A 20,188-nucleotide genomic window follows, 5' to 3' on the forward strand; every position below is an offset into this window, starting at 1 on the left:
AAGAGCCTGGCAGACTACAGTTAAAAGGTCACAAAGAGGTGGACAAGACTGAGCATATAGTTAATTTACAATGTCATGTTAGTTTCAAGTGTATTGCAAAGTGATTCAGCTCCACATATACATGTATCTATTCTTTTTCAAATTCTTTTCCCATGTAGGTTATTATGGAATATTCAGTACAGTTCCCCATGTTATACTCTAGGTCCTTATTGGTTATTTTATATACAGTAGTGTGTATATGGCAATCTGTCAGTTCAGTTCAGTCACTCAGTCATATCTAACTCTTTGTCACCCCATGGACCTGCAGCATGCCAGTCTTCCCTGTCCATCACCAAGTCCCAGAGCTTACTCAAACTCATATCCATCTAGTTGGTGATGCAATCTCAAACTGTTGGTTTAATTCCTACCCTAACCTTACTAGCCATGACTGACAATGTATAAGTCATTTATCTCTGTTTACCTCTTTTTCTACGTTATTAAAATAGGGACATGACTACACTGACCACATTCTTCATGGTAACCCATAATCCCTGTCATATTCAATTCAGTATCTGTGTCAATCAATACTGGTTAAAACTTCAATGAAGACAAGCAGAGAAATCAGACATTTCATATTGTTGAAAATTAGCTCTCTCTGAAAGTGCAAGTGAAATTTGCTCAGTCGTGTCCAATTCTTTATGACACCATGGACAATACAGTCCATGGAATTCTCCAGACCAGAATACTGGAGTGGGTAGCATTTCCCTTCTCCTAAAAGGCTACAAATTAGGAAACCATATTTGAGTTCATTTAATTCAGCAGCAAAACACAGAATAAAGGTAGAGAGAATTTAGCTTGGGAGACCATGGAATTGACTATTTCAGCGATTCAGGCTTGAAGTAGAATACAACTCTAGTGGCAGCAGAATTAAAAATGATAGGCATGAAGAAAGACATTTCAAGGAAAATTTGCAAGATTTCTGATTCGTCAAGGCTTCCTTGGTTCTTGGAGGAGAAAAGATTTGGTTAGAGTAATTACCTCTACGGAAAAAGAATCTGAAAATATTCTTTTGTTGTTTAGGACTGCTGTTGTTTACTCACTAAATCACGTCCAACTCTTCTGCGACCTCAATAATCCATGAGCCCTCCAGGCTCCTTCTTTCCATGGGATTTCCCAGGCAAGAATACTGGAGTGGGTTGCCATTTCCTTCTCCAATATATATGTATATGTGTAACTAAATTACTTTAATGCATGACTGAAACTAATACAATCTTGTAAATCAAATATATGCCAAATTCAAAGAATTAAAAAAAAATTAAAAGAAGATTAAAAGAGAACATCCATGTAAAACGCTGGTACCTTGTAAGAACTCTTTAAAGGTTAACTTATGATATGTGTGTTCTTAGTCGCTCAGTTGTGTCTGACTCTTTGCGACCCTTTGGACTATAGCCCGCCAGGCTCCTCTGTCCATGGGATTATCCAGGCAAGAACACTGGAGTGGGTTGCCATTTTCCTCCTCCAGTGCATCCTCCCCGCCCAGAGATAGAACCCATGTTTCCTTTATCTCCTGCATTGAAGGCAGATTTTTTACCTGCTGAGCCATTGGGGAAGCCCTAATTTATTTATAATTTAAGTTTTTGTGATAATTTATTAATTTATATGTAAATCAATTTTTCTAATGTAAAAAAGAAATTTTGGTTAATGTTGTTTCAAAAGACAGGAATATATCTGAATGAAAGAGTCTAAAAGATAATTGAATGTAATGGCAGGAATTTGAATGGGAGGATACAACTGAGCTTACAGATATGAAGGTCATTGATTGAAGAATAAAATTCTAAGTCAGGACATGGGATGAAGTCTCTGAGTAAGAAAGTGTAGTAATTGAGCCTTTAATAAGAGTTTTGATGGACCAAACTCAGTCTGACCAATGGTTAATGGGTTCCCTTCTGTGGCAAGCACTCAAATATCACATACCAGGGAATCATGGATTACTGCTATTTTCATCCGTAGATTTTTTTTTTCATTTTTTCCTTTTCTGGATGGCCTTCCATTTTCTCTGCATCTTTAGTTTCAGATGAGCACATTTTCTCTTAAGCAGAAATAGAAGCTATTACTTTTACTTTTTTTGTTGCTGCTGTTTTCTTATTTAATTCATTTTTCTCAATTCATCACTTAAATGATCTTACAGAGTGAAAATTAATATGAGTCAAGCTCAGACAGAATTGGACATTTCACTGCTGCTTTTGGCATTTGATTCTAGAAATGTGTTATTAGACATACACTGAAATTCTATAGTAGTCCGTATATGAATATCTAAATGTCAGTTATATGTTTTTTTGCTTTCTGTGACTTAACTTTCCTTCTTTTGATAAATACTATCATATTAGTTTCCCTTATAATGGGGGAAATGGAAGGAAAATTACATGCAGTCTTTTTTTTTTTTTTCTTCTCAATGTGTAATAAAATAACTTGTACTCCAGGATGAGTAAGATGATAGTTTTCCTTTCTTGGGATGCCATAGCTAATGGAGTTTCTCTCTTTATTGGCATACTTTGAGTTTGTGGTTGTGTTTGGAAAATATAACCAGTGGAGTTCTGGGCTGCAATAGATATGTTTCAGGTCAGCAGAGCCTCCAAAGATACCTAATTTCCCCTCATATGTTTATTATTTCCCTTTTCTATTCAGCGTAAATAAATGTGATCCATGCTCTTACTCCTTTTACAAGTAAGAAGATATTGGTGACAGAAGTAGCAAACAGTGAGAGAATCTGTCTTTTCACTTTGTCATAGACGTGCTTTCTGGAAGTAAATGCTGCTGCTGCTGCTGCTGCCGCCGCTTAGTCGCTTCAGTTGTGTCCGACTCTGTGTGACCGTAAGGACCGCAGCCTTCCAGGATCCTCTGTTCATGGGATTCTCTAGGCAAGAGTACTAGAGTGGGTTGCCATGCCCTCATCCAGAAGATCTTCCTGACCCAGGGCTTAAACCTGGGTCTCCTGCATTGGAGACAGATTCTTTACCACTGAGCCAGCAGAGAAGACCCTGGAAGTAGATACTTGATGGTAAATGAATGTTTATGTAGCTACAAGGAAGAGTTCAGTTCAGTTCAATCACTCAGTCTTGTCCGACTCTTTGCGACCCCATGGACTGCCGCACGCCAGGCCTCCCTGTCTATCACCAACTCCCCGAGTTCACTGAGACTCACGGCCATCGAGTCAGCAATGCCATCCAGCCATCTCATCCTCTGTCGTCCCCTTCTCCTCCTGCCTTCAATCTTTCCCAGCATCAGGGTCTTTTCAAATGAGTCAGCTCTTCGCATCAGGTGGCCTAAGTATTAGAGTTTCAGCTTAAGCATCAGTCCTTCCAATGAACATTCAGGACTGATTTCCTTTAGGATGGACTGGTTGGATCCCCTTGCAGTCCAAGGGACTCTCAAGAGTCTTCTCCAACACCACAATTCAAAAGCATCAATTCTTTGGCGCTCAGCTTTCTTTATAGTCCAACTCTCACAAGGAAGAGTAAGTAGCAACAAAGACACCCAGCAGATGGTGTGTTTCAGAGGCTTTGTAGTTGTGGAGCCAATGCAACAGTTTTCACTTGGGCTCTGGGCCAGACAGAAAGACTGCATGGTCATTTTCTTACTGCAGAATCACAGCCTGATTCACAGCTGACTTTGGCCAGCCTGTACCAGGAAAACCTCTATTACAGGGCTCTGTGAGTGGTATGCAGCAGATGCAAATATGGAGTCATTATGGAAATGAGCCTTCACTCTCATTAACTCACACAAGGTGTTTATGAGGGTCATCGTGCCCTTCATTTGGCACCTAGGTGGTGAGGTCTGCTCCTTTAGAGATGGTGCTAATTCATTTTCAGCTGTGATTTTTACTTTATTCACAGACTGGTCTTCTGAAAACATCCCAAATGAATGTGAGAAAACACAGTTTTTAAAAGATTTAGTAAATGACAAGGAAAACAGAATCAATTCTCATATGTATATCAGAAAGTTGATCCATTGTGTGTGTATGTGTGTGTGTGTTATATACTCTCCTTCCTATCCAGGATGAGTGTTATAATAGTATTTACTTAATTTATTAGCCAATATGTGTATATAGATGTAAACCATTTCACTTAAATTTATAATGAGAATTTATTTTTTCTCCTTTAGAAAAGAAGTAGTTCGGCTTGACCTGTGCCAGTTTCACATAGGGATAAACTGAAAAATCAAACCCTGCTTCAAGCGAGAACATGTATGTCTAAAGGCTTTAAAATCATAAATTAGATAAAGATGATTAATCAGAATAAATAATCAGCAACTGACATCTGCTCATAACTGGTAGAGATTAGTTTCTAAACTTCAAAGGGTCTGGAAACAGGACATTTTCAAAAATCAAAAGAAAACTAGGCTACTTTATTTTGAGCAAATACATCTTAAAGGCAAATCTTTCCTTTTGAATTAGATGTTTTTATGAAACACAAGACATTGGAAAGATGTGAAAAAAATGAAGAGTTATAAGTACAATAGTGAGTAAGTAAATATCAATTTAGATTCTCCTAACAATGTTTAACGAAGAAGGCAATGGCACCCCACTCCAGTACTTTTGCCTAGAAAATCCCATGGACAGAGGAGCCTGGTAGGCTGCAGTCCATGGGGTCACTAGAGTTAGACAGGACTGAGCGACTTCACTTTCACTTTTCACTTTCATGCATTGGAGAAGGAAATGGCAACCCATTCCAGTGTTCTTGCCTGGAGAATCCCAGGGATGGGGAAGCCTGGTGGGCTGCTGTCTATGGGGTCACAGAGAGTCGAACACGACTGAAGTGACTTAGCAGCAGCAGCAGCAACAATGCTTAATAAACTTTTGAATTGCTGGTATAATTTAAAATGCTGCTTTTACAAATTTTATTTTCAGGCATTAACTTTGATATTTACAAATGATAAAATGATAGACACCTTTCATTAGTTTTGCAGTGACACCAGGAAGAAAAAGGAGTGTTTTTACTACAATATTCTTTCATGTAGATAATAAATTCTTACTTCTTATAAGATGAATTGCCATAGTTTCTATCTTTAAGAGATAGAAATGTGTGAGATTCAGTCTTTTTGTAACAATGCTAACCCTATCAAATTCTCTTTCTGATCCCTGACAAAACTGTACTCTAACCATTTTTTTATTAATCATTCTATATTTATTTGTTAGCATTTACTTAGACCATTTTCAAAGCATATGATCATTTACTTCTAGCATTTTCAAAGCATATGATGTCAGTAATAAATCACTTATTCATGTCATTGATTAGAGGAGGAGAAGGATGAAGTGATGGAGCTGGTAATGATAGAATTTATCAGAGCTGCATGTAAGAACTCAGTTGATTCAATCAGTGAGTAATTTAAGATGTAAGCGGATTAGTAGAAGCATAAAATTCATAACAGTTTCAAAAGAGTATTGAACATTTCAAAGAGCTTAAAATTTGTGTGGACTTTATAAAGTTGTTCATATTTTATTAAGGTAAAAATATATAGCACTGAAACATATACATTGCTGTATTTAAAATAGATAGCCAGGGGGATTTTTTTGCATGATTTAGGGAACTCTACCCAGTACTCTGTGACAACCTAGAAGGGTGGGATGGAGTAGGGGGTGGGAGGGGGGTTCGAGGGAGGGAACATAGGTATACTTATGGCTGATTCATATTGATGTATGGCAGAAACAAACACAATTTTGTAAAGCAAGTATCTTCCAATTAAAAATTTAAAAAATGATATAAAATGAATATAAAAATAGTAAAAACTAAAATAAAAATAAATGTTAAAATATATGTTTGCCAATTTCAGCACCTACTAATTATGAGTTTTTTGATCACTCAAGAAGTATACAAATACAGCCCATCTATCTCTTGAAAGATAGATATTAAGTAGATGTGGTTCACTTCTATAAAAGTCATTCTTGTAGGAAAACAATTTTTTCATACTTCCAGATACATAAAATGGTATTTTCTCTCTAACTCTTTTTCACTAACTAATTTTTTTCATTCTAGAGGCATATTTTTGGTCCCTACAATGTACCAGCTCTCAAAAAGACACAGTTACCCAGGACACCAGGAACCAGTCTTTCTTGCACAGTTCTCTTTTGTAAAATGCAAATGTATCATTTACCTGCACTAATCTGAAAGTCTCTTGGACAGCTAGGAGATCAAACGAGTCAGTCTGAAGGGAGATCAACCCTGAATATTCACTGGAAGGACTGATACTGATGCTGAAGCTCCAGTATTTTGGTCATCTGATGCGAGCAGATGATTCATTGGAAAAGTCCCTGATGCTAGGAAAGATTGGAGGGCAGAAGGAGAAGAGGGCATCAGAGGATGAGATGGCTGGATGGTACCACTGATGCAATGAACATGAACTTGGGCAAACTCTGGGAAATGGTGACAGACAGGGAAGCATGGCACGCTGCCATCCACAGGGTCACAGAATCAGACAGGAATGGGCAACTGAACAACAGCAACAAATCTGAATTAACTATTTATACATCCAATGATACAGAATATTTTGCAACTTTGTTAATTTTTGAGAGTTTGCAAAGAAATCACACTGTTTAAAGTTCAGCATTAACAACATTTTTTAGTGATTTTTAATTTTTAGGGTAAAATATTTGAGGCTATTGTCAGTGACCTAAAACCATTGAGACAGCAAAAGAGACACAGATGAATAGTTTTTTGGACTCTGTGGGAGAGGGAGAGGGTGGGATGATTTGGGAGAATGGCATTGAAACATGTATAATATCATATATGAAATGAATCACCAGTCCAGGCTTGATGCATGATATCGGATGCTTGGGGCTGGTGCACTGGGACAACCCAGAGGGATGGTATGGGGAGGAGGAGGGTGAGGGGTTAGGGATGGGGAACATGTGTATACCTGTGGCTGATTCATGTTGATGTGTGGCAAAACCAATACAATATTGTAAAGTAATTAACCTCCAATTAAAATAAATAAATTTATATTAAAAAAAATAAAACCATCTTCACTGCCCATCTGTCCTAGCCCTCGAGTGAACTAAAAATTATTTTCTGAGTTATACTGGTGTCAGACTCATATTTGTGCCCTGGGCCCACTTTCATCTGATATTTGAGTAACCTCATGTCTTGTCAGAGAGCCTTCTCCGCTTTCTGCATCTACACTAGGTAATAACAACTTTCCTTCATAGGCTTGACTTTTGCTAAAGTCAGTGTGAATGTGTTTCTTTTTAATCCTCAAAATAAAATATTTATGTTCCATCTACTATTTTAGTGAAGAACTCAAATTCACTTATATTCAATATCTATCAAGTTTCACTATATGAAACGTAACAGGTAATGTAAGATTCAAATTTGCTCCAGGTCAAGTGCTTTTCAATGCATACATCACAAGTCATTTGTGGATCAATAAACTGATCTAATATTTCCTGGCTAACTTTTAAATAGTGAATAATATTGAAATAAAATAGAAATATTAGAATATATCTAATAAATGATAGGCTGTTTCATAAAGTGTGTCTATTTATACGTACTAATTCATAGGATACTTTATGATTTATTTATATATATATTAATCCATGACTTCATTGAATGATGAACCTGGACTCTATAATTCTGGACATGTAAAAATTACTAATTAATTCTACTTTGAAAGACTTTGAGAATCATCAGTTTACAACAAAAGGCATCATAAACACAACAACTACACAAATTCTGTTTATTTATTTAACAATGGAAATGATAGATGCTCTTATTCTCTGGGTACTTGGAGAATAGTTCCTACTTTACAAGAAACCAAATTTATTGTCTCAGTGCCAGCAATGATTCTTTTAAGTTTACTAATTTTATTTTATTTTTACTATAGACAGGCAGGAATCAGAACAAAATTTGTAGACTTTTTTCTAACAAGTAGACAGGGTCTTATGCAACATAATATACATTGATTTAGTACAGTATTGATACTTAATATTTCATTTTATACTATGAACACTTTTATTTTTTCTCTGCTTCATTTACTTTGAAAAATGTTGGCTTACAGTTAGAATTTTACAAATTAGGCTTGGAATAAATATAGCCACATATAGATACATTAATAAATAAATCATAAGTAATGAAAATAAAGTTCCATTTATCTCTCACTGAGTCATTATAATAGCAGCTAACAGTGGGACTGATGCTTTCAGACATGGCCATGAATGCAAGTTATGACAAGCTAGATAATCTAAATGTTTTGGCCATTTCCTATTATCTTGATCAATGCAAAGAAATAGAGGAAAACAATAGAGTGGGAACAACTAGAGATCTCTTCAAGAAAATTAGAGATACCAAGGGAGCATTTCATGCAAAGATGGGCTCAATAAAGGACAGAAGCTATATGAATCTAACAGAAGCAGAAGATATTAAGAAGAGGTGGCAAGAATACACAGAAGAACTGTACAAAAGAGATCTTAATGACCCAGATAACCATGATAGTATGATCACTCACCTAGAGCCAGACATCCTGGAATGTGAAGTCAAGTGGGCCTTTGAAAGCATCACTATGAACAAACCTAGGGGAGGTGATGGAATTCCAGTTGAGCTATTTCAAATCCTGAAAGATGATACTGTCAAAGTGCTGCACTCAATATACCAGCAAATTTGGAAAACTCAGCAGTGGCCACAGGATTGGAAAAGGTCAGTTTTCATTCCAATCCCAAAGAAAGGCAATGCCAAATAATTTTCAAACCACTGCACAACTGCACTCATCTCACATGCTAGTAAAGTAATACTCAAAATTGTCCAAGAGAGGCTTCAACAGTATGTGAACTGAGAAATTCCAGATTTTCAAGCTGCATTTAGAAAAGACAGAAGGACCAGAGATCAAATTGCCAACATCTGCTGGATGATAGAAAAAGCAAGAGAGTTCCAGAAAAACACCTACTTCTGCTTTATTGACTACTCCAAGGCCTTTGACCATGTGGATAACCACAAACCATGGAAAATTCTTCAAGAGATGAGAATACCAGACCACCTGACCTACTTCCTGAGAAATCCGTAGGTAGGTCAAGAAAAAACAGTTAGAACTGGACATGGAACAACAGACTGATTCCAAATCGGGAAAGGAGTACATCAAAGGTGTATATTTTCACCCTGCTTATTTAACTTATACACAGAGCACATCATATGAAATGCCATGCAGGATGAAGCACAAGCTGGAATCAAGATTGCAGGGAGAAATATCAATAACCTCAGATATACAGATGACATCACCTTTATGGGAGAAAGTGAAGAGGAACTAAGGAGCCTCTTGATAAAAGTGAAAGAGGAGAGTGAAAAAGCTGGCTTAAAACATAGCATTCAGAAAATCAGATCATGGCATCCAGTCCCATCACCTCATGGCAAATAGATGTGGAAACAATGGAAACAATGACAGACTTTATTTTCTTGGCTCCAAAATCACTGCAGATGGTGACTGCAGCCATGAAATTGAAAGATGTTTGTTCCTTGGAAGAAAAGCTATGACCAACCTAGACAGCATATTAAAAAGCAGAGACATTACTTTGCCAACAAAGGTCCATCTGGTCAAAGCTATAGTTTTTCCAGTAGTCATGTATGGATGTGAGAGTTGGACCATAAAGAAGGCTGAGTGCTGAAGAACTGATGGTTTTCAACTGTGGTGTTGGATAAGACTTTAAGAGTCCCTTGGACTGCAAGAAGATCACACCAGTCAATCCTAAAGGAAATCAGACCTGAATATTCATTGGAAGGACTAATGCTGAAGCTGAAGCCCCAATATTTTGCCCACGTGGTACGAAGAACTAACTCATTGGAAAAGACCCTGATGTTGGGAAAGATTGAAGGTGGGAAGAGAGGGGACAACAGAGGATGAGATGGTTGGATGGCATCATCGACTCGATGGACATGAATTTGAGCAAGCTCTGGGAGCTGGTGATAGACAGGGAGGCCTGGCATACTGTAGTCCATGGGATTTGAGCGACTGAACTGAACTTATGTACTTAAATTCAATCTTTAATGGAGAAATAAATACCTGATTCTATAGCATGCATTTGACATACAAAAGTCTCTTTTAGTGTTTACAATATATTTAGTGTACATATCAAGACTATAGGTTCTGGAACCTGAATCCATGGATTTCCATTGTTTTCTTTCACTTATTAGCTAAGTCACCTAGAGCAAGTCATTAACCCCAGAGTGGCTGAATATCTTTTTCTTTATGCGAGGGCCACAGTAGAATATGTCTTTTAGAGCCATTAAAGTGAGTGAGTGCAATGCTGAGAACACTGAATGAATCACAGAAATTGTGTATAAATTTGGTAACTGTTTCCATGTCCACAACCAAAGTTCCTTTCATAAAAACAATCCCTTTAATGCCTTCTCTTTTCTTTTTCCTTTACAAGACTCAGGTCCTCCTTCTACTTCTCAATGATATGTCTTGTTAGAAGTTCAGGATACCCTACCACTTAGTTCAGTAAATTGATTTCCTTAAACACTGTCTCTAATTGGGGGAAATTTCACTAAAGCATTATATATATTAAAGAAAAGCAAACATCTTAGGAAATGGGATCAAGAAATGAAAAAAAAAAAAAAAAACAAGATTTCCAGATGGGAAGAATATAAATTTGCTCCATGAGTTGAGCATCACTTTGATTTATGTTCTTGTCTTTTATCTTTTGCTTTTAAACAAAAAACTGTTTTATACTTAAAAATTATATTGCTAGGTCTATCTTTCTTCCAAAGATCGTACTCAGGGTACAGTGAAGAGGTTTATGTTATTTTTCAGTTTTCACTAACATATATTGAATACCAGAGTTCATGCATTGTTGCTATTTAATAGAATGAGTATGATTTCTTCTCTAAAAACATGCTATTTCTCTTGCACATCTACTTTCACTTCCTCCTCCAATTTGTTATTGCATTTCCCCTTAAATTTAATATTAAGAAAATACAGAAGTGTTGGCTCTGTCACATATTTTCCATCTATAATTATTATGCATGCCAAATCCAACCAGTAGTCACAGTTCTCATTCTTTGTGAAGGAGAAATCAGGAAGACAGCCTTCAGAATGGGAGAAAATAATAGCAAATGAAGCAACTAACAAACAACAAATGAACTTCAAAAATATACAAGCAACTCCTACACCTCAATTCCAGAAAAATAAATGACCCAATCAAAAAATGGGCCAAAGAACTAGACATTTCTCCAAAGAAGACATACAGATGGCTAACAAACACATGAAAAGATGCTCAACATCACTCATTATCAGAGAAATGCAAATCAAAACCACTATGAGGTACCATTTCACACCAGTCAGAATGGCTGCAATCCAAAAGTCTACAAGCAATAAATGCTGGAGAGGGTGTGGAGAAAAGGGAACCCTCTTACACTGTTGGTGGGAATGCAAACTAGTACAGCCACTATGGAGAACAGTGTGGAGATTCATTTTGATATATGGCAAAACCAATACAATATTGTAAAGTTAAATAAAATAAAATTTAAAAAAATAAAATAAAATTATTTCTGAGATATAAAAAAAAAAAAAGAAAAAACTGGAAATAGAACTGCCTTATGACCTAGCAATCCCACTGCTGGGCATACAAACTGAGGAAACCAGAATGGAAAGAGACACGTGTACCCCAGTGTTCATCGCAGCACTGTTTATAATAGCCAGGACATGGAAGCAACCTAGATGTCCATCAGCAGATGAATGGATAAGAAAGCTATGGTACATATACACAGTGGAGTATTACTCAACCATTAAAAAGAATACACTTGAATCAGTTCTAATGAGGTGGATGAAACTGGAGCCTATTATACAGAGTGAAGTAAGCCAGAAAGAAAAACACCAATACAGTATACTAACGCATATATATGGAATTTAGAAAGATGGTAACAATAACCCTGTATATGAGACAGCAAAAGAGACACTGATATATAGAACAGTCTTTTGGACTCTGTGGGAGAGGAAGAGGGTGGGATGATTTGGGAGAATGGCATTGAAACATGTATAATATCATATATGAAATGAGTCACCAGTCCAGTTTCGATGTACCATACTGGATGCTTGGGGCTGGTGCACTGGGATGACCCGGGGGGATGGTATGGGGAGGGAGGAGGATTCAGGATGGGGAACACGTGTATACCTGTGGCGGATTCATTTTGATGTATGGCAAAACCAATACAATATTGTTAAGTTAAAAAATAAAATAAAATAAAAAATAAAAACAACAAAAAAGAAAAAAACATAGAAAAGTAAAAAAAAAAAAAAAAAGAGAGAGAGAGAAATCAGGAACCTAAGACTGCAAGTAATACACTATCTTTGAAAGAGATCGAAGCCATAGCACAGTCTTAGTGCTAAGACTAAAGGCTTGCCTATTTGAACTTCAAGTATCAGCTCCAGTGTTGCCTTGTCAAAGAAAACTTATTTCTTTAAAATTTTAATACAATTTTAAAACATTATACTCCATTTACAGCTCTTAAAAAATATTATCTATATTCTCCATGGTGTACAATATATCAGTGAGCCTATCTTACACCCTGTAGTTTGAACCTCCCCTATATTGCCCTCCTCTTTCCCTCTCCTCACTGGTAACCACTTGTTTCTTTTCTATACCTGTGAGTTTGCTTATATTTTTGTTACATTCACTAGTTTGTTGTATTGTTTAGATTCCAACTATAAGTTATATCAGACAGTATTTGTTTTTCTCTGACATTTCACTTAGCATAATGCACTCTGAGTCCACAAGAGGACTCGTGATGCCCTGAGGTACTTAGGCTCACCTAACCAGGTTCCTCTGGGATCCCAAGCCATTTCCACTGCGGTAATGTTACATGGTCCCTAAGGGGTCCTCTATCTTCCCCTTCCCTGGTCTGAAGTCACGTAGGAACTAGTTTATGTCTTTTTATCACTGTATTCACAGATCCTATTGAAGTACTTATAATATAGTGCGTGCTGTTGAATTGGCTGAATCGAGGATTTAAAGATGAGAAGAAATGTGGAGCTTCTTTCCTTTCTAATTAAAGGCAACAAATATCATGGACTGAAGTGAGAAAAAAATTGCACTGGATTTTTTGTTGCTTTTTTACACATCATTCACTCTTTGGAGCAACACATAGCTATAAATAAGATTAGGAAATTCTGTTCTGTGGATCAAATTTGAATATAAAGTTTGTGACATTCAAATGGAAAATGAAGTGACTTGTTCTGTATAAAGCTCTTGGGAAGTTATTATGAGTGCCTTAATTTACTAAAGCTGCCTGGTTTAATTAAAAACCAGATAAAATTGAAGAATTACTATCTGGATGCCACAATACTTAGTGAAGTCTTTCCTATTAAATGTCATACAAATGCTTCAGAGAAAGGATCTGAAACGAAGTAGCAAATATATTTGGGAGACCTTGTGTACATTGTCTTGTTTTATAGACTCATAATTTACATTGGGTTCAGGATGGGGAACACATGTATACCTGTGGCGGATTCATGTTGATATATGGCAGATTAATTTAATAAAATTAAAAAAAAATTAACTCATTAAAACCTTTGAGAAGTCTTTTCTTTTCTTTTTATTTATTTATTTTTATTTTGGCTGCATAGCTTGTGGGAACTTAGTTCACAGTTACGGATTAAACCCAGGCCACAGTAATGAAAGCAATAAGTCCTAGCCACTGCATCAACTGTCTTTTTTCTTTTTTGAAATACAGTTGATTTACAATGCTGTGTTAGTTTTAGGTATACAGAAAATTAACTTAGGTACACATTTAAATATATATTTATTTTATATTTAGATATAATTATATATATATATATTCAGATTCTTCGCCATTATAGGTTATTACAGGATATTGAATATAGTTCTCTGTGCTGTAGAGTAGGTCTTTGTTTGTTGTTTAGGACCTTGTAGGTCCTTGTTGTTTATTCATAAATAATAGTGTGTATATGTTAATCCCATAATCCTATTTTATCCCTCCCTACCTTTCTACTTTGGTAACCACAAGTTTCTTTTCTGTCTGTGAGTCTATTTCTGTTTCATAAATAAGTTCCTTTGTATCATGTTACATTTTAACCTGAGAAGTCTTAAGAAAAGGGACATATAACTTTAAAAATATATTTTCTAAATGTGTTTGACCATGTTAACCTCCTAGGGGTTAATGTTTCTGGGAAAACACTTTAAAGAACATTGATATAGAAACCATACGTATCATTTTTATGAACATCCTGAGAAAGAAAACTAAAGAGAGGGTTCCTAGGCAGAATACGGTGCTCTCTTGAAAGTTCTATTCTTCATATTAGAGAGTACTAAAAATTGAACTTTTAACACAAAAACTACTCATAGGAACTGTTGTCCTGGACTTAAGCATCTGAGAAAGCAAATATAAAAACAGGTCTGAAACTATGAGACTGACAAAAGGAGAAACAGGGAGGATGAATCTAACAATGATTGCATTATGAGGTAAACATTACATAAAATGAAACAGAATTTCAGGAAAAAAGAACCCATCATAAAGGGTGCAATCAACTTGAAGTGAAATATATGTGTCCTTTACTCCAAGTGAGAGTAATAAAGAAGGTGAATTCTGCAAATTGTCTTCCTCACCTATTTTTCTAACCAGCAGATTCATTTCATTACAACTTGAATGATGTAGTTTGAAAGCATATTAGATCATTACAAATTAAAGATGTTTTTAGAGGTTAAAATCCAAGTATCAAGCTATTTTTGAGAACAGATTGATGACCTCTGTTTGTCAGGTCTGCCAGGTGGAAGCAATAAATATTGAATTCTCTCCTTGTAGTGTATATTTAGAAAAATAGGATGTCAACTGCCATAGAAGGTTTGCAATCACAATGGGAACTATTCTAAGGTTTTATATTGTCTTGACCATATTCTATATCATGTACTAAACCTTTCTATAGCACAAATAGAGATGTATTTCACTGCAGATATTTTCCAAAAAGCTAAAGAGGAATTTTGCTTTTATAGATGCTAATATTAATTGTTAGGAAGGTACTGTTAAATTCTAACATTTATAAAAATTATCATAATGTAATGAATAGAAATGACTTGGGAAACAATATCAGACATCTATAGAGTATTATAGGATTCTAGTATTGAATATTGGAGAAGGCAATGGCACCCCACTCCAGTACTCTTGCCTGGAAAATCCCATGGACGGAGGAGCCTGGTAGGCTGCAGTCCATGGGGTCGCTAAGAGTCGGACACGACTGAACGACTTCACTTTCACTTTTCACTTTCATGCATTGGAGAAGGCAACCCACTCCAGTGTTCTTGCCTGGAGAATCCCGGGGACGGGGGAGCCTGGTGGGCTGTCATCTTTGGGGTCGCACAGAGTCGGACATGACTGAAGTGACTTAGCAGCAGCAGTATTGAATATAAAACAAACTTCTAGCAGCTTCCAAAAATAGGAACCAAGATGTTTGTATGTCCTGGAAACTATAGCCAAGAATCTATTTTCACTTAAGTGCTTATCAGGAATAGATAGATTAAGACTTCATTCATTTATTCATTCAAACCATATTTCTTGAATACCTATGTGATGATCATCTGGCTAAGCAACAAAAATGTCATAGTCAACCTGGAAGATAGGGCTCTAGAACTCAAGAATCTTACAGTCTAGTAGGGAATAGAAAGAAGAAAGCAGGAAGATACATTTTGTTGAATATATTCAATGATGATTATATGAAATATCTTCTATTGGAGGAGATTATGGTCAGAAAGGGCTTCCCTTTCTGTCTGAAATGCTGGAGATCTGGGTTTGATCCCTGGGTCAGGAATATTCCATGGAGAAGAGCATGGCAACCCACTCCAGTATTGACAGAGGAGCCTGGTGGCCTACAGTCCATGGGATCGCAAAGAGTCAGACATGACTAAGCGGCTAACACACACACACACACACACACACACACACACAAGGTCAGAAAAGGATTCTCAGAGAAATTGACATCTAATTTAGAAACTAAGTTAGGAGTAGGTTCCAGAAAGATCCAGACAAGAAGAAAAGATGAATTAAAGCAGAAAAAAGAAAATTATGTGCGAAGCCCTAAAGGAAAGAAAAATTATGAAGTATAATAAACGACAGCATTCAAACCTGAATATAGGAGGTATACCATGACACCACCCTTATGGCAGAGAGTGAAGAGGAACTAAAAAGCATCTTGATGAAAGTGAAAGAGGAGAGTGAAAAAGTTGGCTTAAAGCTCAACGTTCAGAAAACTAAGATCATGGCATCTGGTCCCATCACTTCATGGCAAATAGATGGGGAAACAGTGGAAACAGTGTCAGACTTTATTTTTTTGGGTTCCAAAATCACTGCAGATGGTGACTGCAGCCATGAAATTAAAACACACGTACTCCTTGGAAGGAAAGTTATGACCAACCTAGATAACATATTCAAAAGCAGAGACATTACTTTGCCAACAAAGGTCTGTCTAGTCAAGGCTATGGTTTTTCCAGTGGTCATGTATGGATGTGAAAATTGGACTGTGAAGAAGGCTGAGTGCTGAAGGATGCTTTTGAACTGTGGTGTTGGAGAAGACTCTTGAGAGTCCTTTGGACTGCAGGAGATCCAACCAGTTCATTCTAAAGGAGATCAGTCCTGGGTGTTCTTTGGAAGGAATAATGCTAAAGCTGAAACTCCAGTACTTTGGCCACCTCATGAGAAGAGTTGACTCATTGGAAAAGACTGTGATGCTGGGAGGGATTGGGGGCAGGAGGAGAAGGGGACGACAGAGGATGAGATGGCTGGATGGCATCACCGACTCGATGGGTGTGAGTTTGAGTGAACTCCGGGAGTTGGTGATGGACAGGGAGGCCTGGCATGCTGCAATTCATGGGGTCTCAAAGAGTCGGACACAACTGAGTGACTGAACTGAACTGATACCTGGTTACTGTGGTATTCTGGTAGAGAGTTGAGTTGGGATGAATTATGAGAGAGGCAGAAAAGGAGGAATGAGTAGATACATTTGAAACATAATAGGTATGAAATAGATAATCTCGACTGAGCACTGCCCATAGTAAGTTCTTTCCATAAATTACGACATTTATTCCTCTTAACCATCTGTGAAGTAGATGCATTTTCAGTTAAGACAGTTTGTTTAGAAAAACTTAAGATTCACAACAAAATTAAGTGGAAGGTAGAGAGATCACCTCTGACCTTCACCTGTACATCTTTCCCACTGTCGACATCTCTACCAGATAGCACATATGTTACAAGTGATAAATCTGTATTGGTCCATCGTTATCACCCAAAGTTGACATTAGGGTTCAATCTTGGCATTGTACATCCTTTGGGTTTGGACAAATGTATAATGGCATGGTTTCATCACTATAATATAACATGGAATATTTTCACTGCCCTGAAAATCCTCTGTGCTCTGCCTCTTCACTCCTCCTTCCACACTGTGGTAACAACTGATCTTACTGTCTCCATGGTTTTTTCCTTTCCAAAAATGTCATATGGCAAAATTATACAATATGTATCCTTTTTGACTGGCTCCTTTTATCTAGTCATGTGCATTTAAGCTTCCTCCATGTCTTTTCATGGTTTGGTAGCTCATTTCTTTTCAGTGCTGAATAATATTCCATTAGCTGAATGCTATTGTTGTTCACTTGCTAACTCATATCTCACTCTTTGCAGCCCTATGGAATACAGAATGCCAGGCTCCTCTGTCCTTCCCTGTCTCCCATAATTTGCTCAAATTCATGTCCAAAGAGTTGGTGATGCTATCTAACCATCTCATCCTCTGCCACCCTTTCTCCTTTTTTACCTTCAGTCTTTCTTTTTGCCTTCAACCCAGCATCAGGATATTTCTGATGAGTCAGCTCTTTGCATGAGGTGGTGAAAGTATTGGAGCTTCAGCTTCAGCAACAGTCCTTTCAATGAATTTAGTGTTGATTTTCTTTAGGATTGACTAACCAGACTGATATGCTTGTAGTCCAAGAGACTGATTGTTCTACTACTGAAGGTACCATGGATTTTCTATTCATCTGAAGAAGGGCATCTTCCTTGCTCCCTCCAAGTCTTAGAAATTATTAATAATGCTCCTATTAATATCCATTTGTAGGTTTTTGTGTGGATTAAGTTTTCAGCTCTTTTGGGTAGATACCAAAGAGCATAACTGCTGGATTTCAGATGGTAAAGTGGAAATGAGAAATAGATTTAAGGGACTAGATCTGATAGATAGAGTGCCTGATGAACTATGGACGGAGGTTCATGACATTGTACGGGAGACAGGGATCAAGACCATCCCCATGGAAAAGAAATGCAAAAAAGCAAAATGGCTGTTTGGGGAGGCCTTACAAATAGCTGTGAAAAGAAGAGAAGTGAAAAGCAAAGGAGAAAAGAAAAGATATAAGCATCTGAATGCAGAGTTCCAAAGAATAGCAAGAAGTTAGAAAGCCTTCCTCGGTGATCAATGCAAAGAAATAGAGGAAAACAAGAGAATGGGAAAGAATAGCGATCTCTTCAAGAAAATTAGAGATACCAAGGGAATATTTCAGGCAAAGAAAGGCTCAATAAAGGACAGAAATGGTATGGACCTAACAGAAGCAGAAGATATTAAGAAGAGATGGCAAGAATACACAGAAGAACTGTACAAAAAAATCTTCATGACACAGATAATCACGATGGTGTGATCATTGACCTAGAGCCAGACATCCTGGAATGTGAAGTCAAGTGGGCCTTAGAAAGCATCACTATGAACACAGATGGTGGAGGTGATGAATTCCAGTTGAACTATTCCAAATCCTGAAAGATGATGCTGTGAAAGTGCTGCACTCAATATGCCAGCAAATTTGGAAAACTCAGCAGTGGCCACAGGACTGGAAAAGGTCAGTTTTCATTCCAATCCCAAAGAAAGGCAATGCCAAAGAACGCCCAAAACCAAAGCACAATTGCACTCATCTCACATGCTAGTAAAGTAATGCTCAAAGTTCTCCAAGCCAGGCTTCAGCAATACGTGAACCGTGAACTTCCAGATTTTCAAGCTGGTTTTAGAAAAGGCAGAGGAACCGGAGATCAAATTGCCAACATCCACTGGATCATGGAAAAAGCAAGAGAGTTCCAGAAAAACATCTATTTCTGCTTTATTGACTATGCCAAAGCCTTTGACTGTGTGGATCACAATAAACTGTAGGAAATTCTTCAAGAGATGGGAATACCAGACCACCTGACCTGCCTCTTGAAAAACCTATATGCGGGTCAGGAAGCAACAGTTAGAACTGGACATGGAACAACAGACTGGTTCCAAATAGGAAAAGGAGTACATAAAGGCTGTATATTGTCAGCCTGCTTATTTAACTTATATGCAGAGTACATCATGAGAAATGCTGGGCTGGAAGAAGCACAAGCTGGAATCAAGACTTCTGGGAGAAATGTCAATAACCTCAGATATGCAGATGACACCACCCTTATGGCAGAAAGTAAAGAGGAACTAAAAAGCGTCTTGATGAAAGTGAAAGTGGAGAGTGAAAATGTTGGCTTAAAGCTCAACATCAGAAAACAAAGATCATGGCATCTGGTCCCATCACTTCACGGCAAATAGATGGGGAAACAGTGGAAACAGTGTCAAACTTTATGTTTTGGGGCTCCAAAATCACTGCAGATGGTAACTGCAGCCATGAAATTAAAGGACGCTTACTCCTTGGAAGGAAAGTTATGACCAACCTAGGTAGCATATTCAAAGCAGAGACATTACTTTGCCCACAAAGGTCCATCTAGTCAAGGCTATGGTTTTTCCAGTGGTAATGTATGGATGTGAGAGTTGGACTGTGAAGAAAACTCAGCGCTGAAGAATTGATGCTTTTGAACTGTGATGTTGGAGAAGACTTTTGAGAGTCCCTTGGACTGCAAGGAGATCTAACCAGTCCATTCTAAAGGAGATTGGTCCTGGGTGTCCTTTGGAAGGAATGATGCTAAAGCTGAAACTCCAGTACCTCATGTGAAGAGTTGACTCATTGGAAAAGATTCTGATGCTGGGAAGGATTGGGGGCAGGAGGAGAAGGGGACGACAGAAGATGAGATGGCTGGATGAGATGGCTGTATTGCATCACCGACTTTATGGACATGAGTTTGAGAGAACTCCGGGAGTTGGTGATGGACATGGAGGCCTGGCATGCTGCAATTCATGGGGTCTCAAAGAACAGTCATGACTGAGTGACTGAGAACTGAACTGAGATGGTAAAGTG

Source organism: Bos taurus, chromosome 17, assembly GCF_002263795.3.
Source record: "Bos taurus isolate L1 Dominette 01449 registration number 42190680 breed Hereford chromosome 17, ARS-UCD2.0, whole genome shotgun sequence".
Classification (NCBI taxonomy): Eukaryota; Metazoa; Chordata; class Mammalia; order Artiodactyla; family Bovidae; genus Bos; species Bos taurus.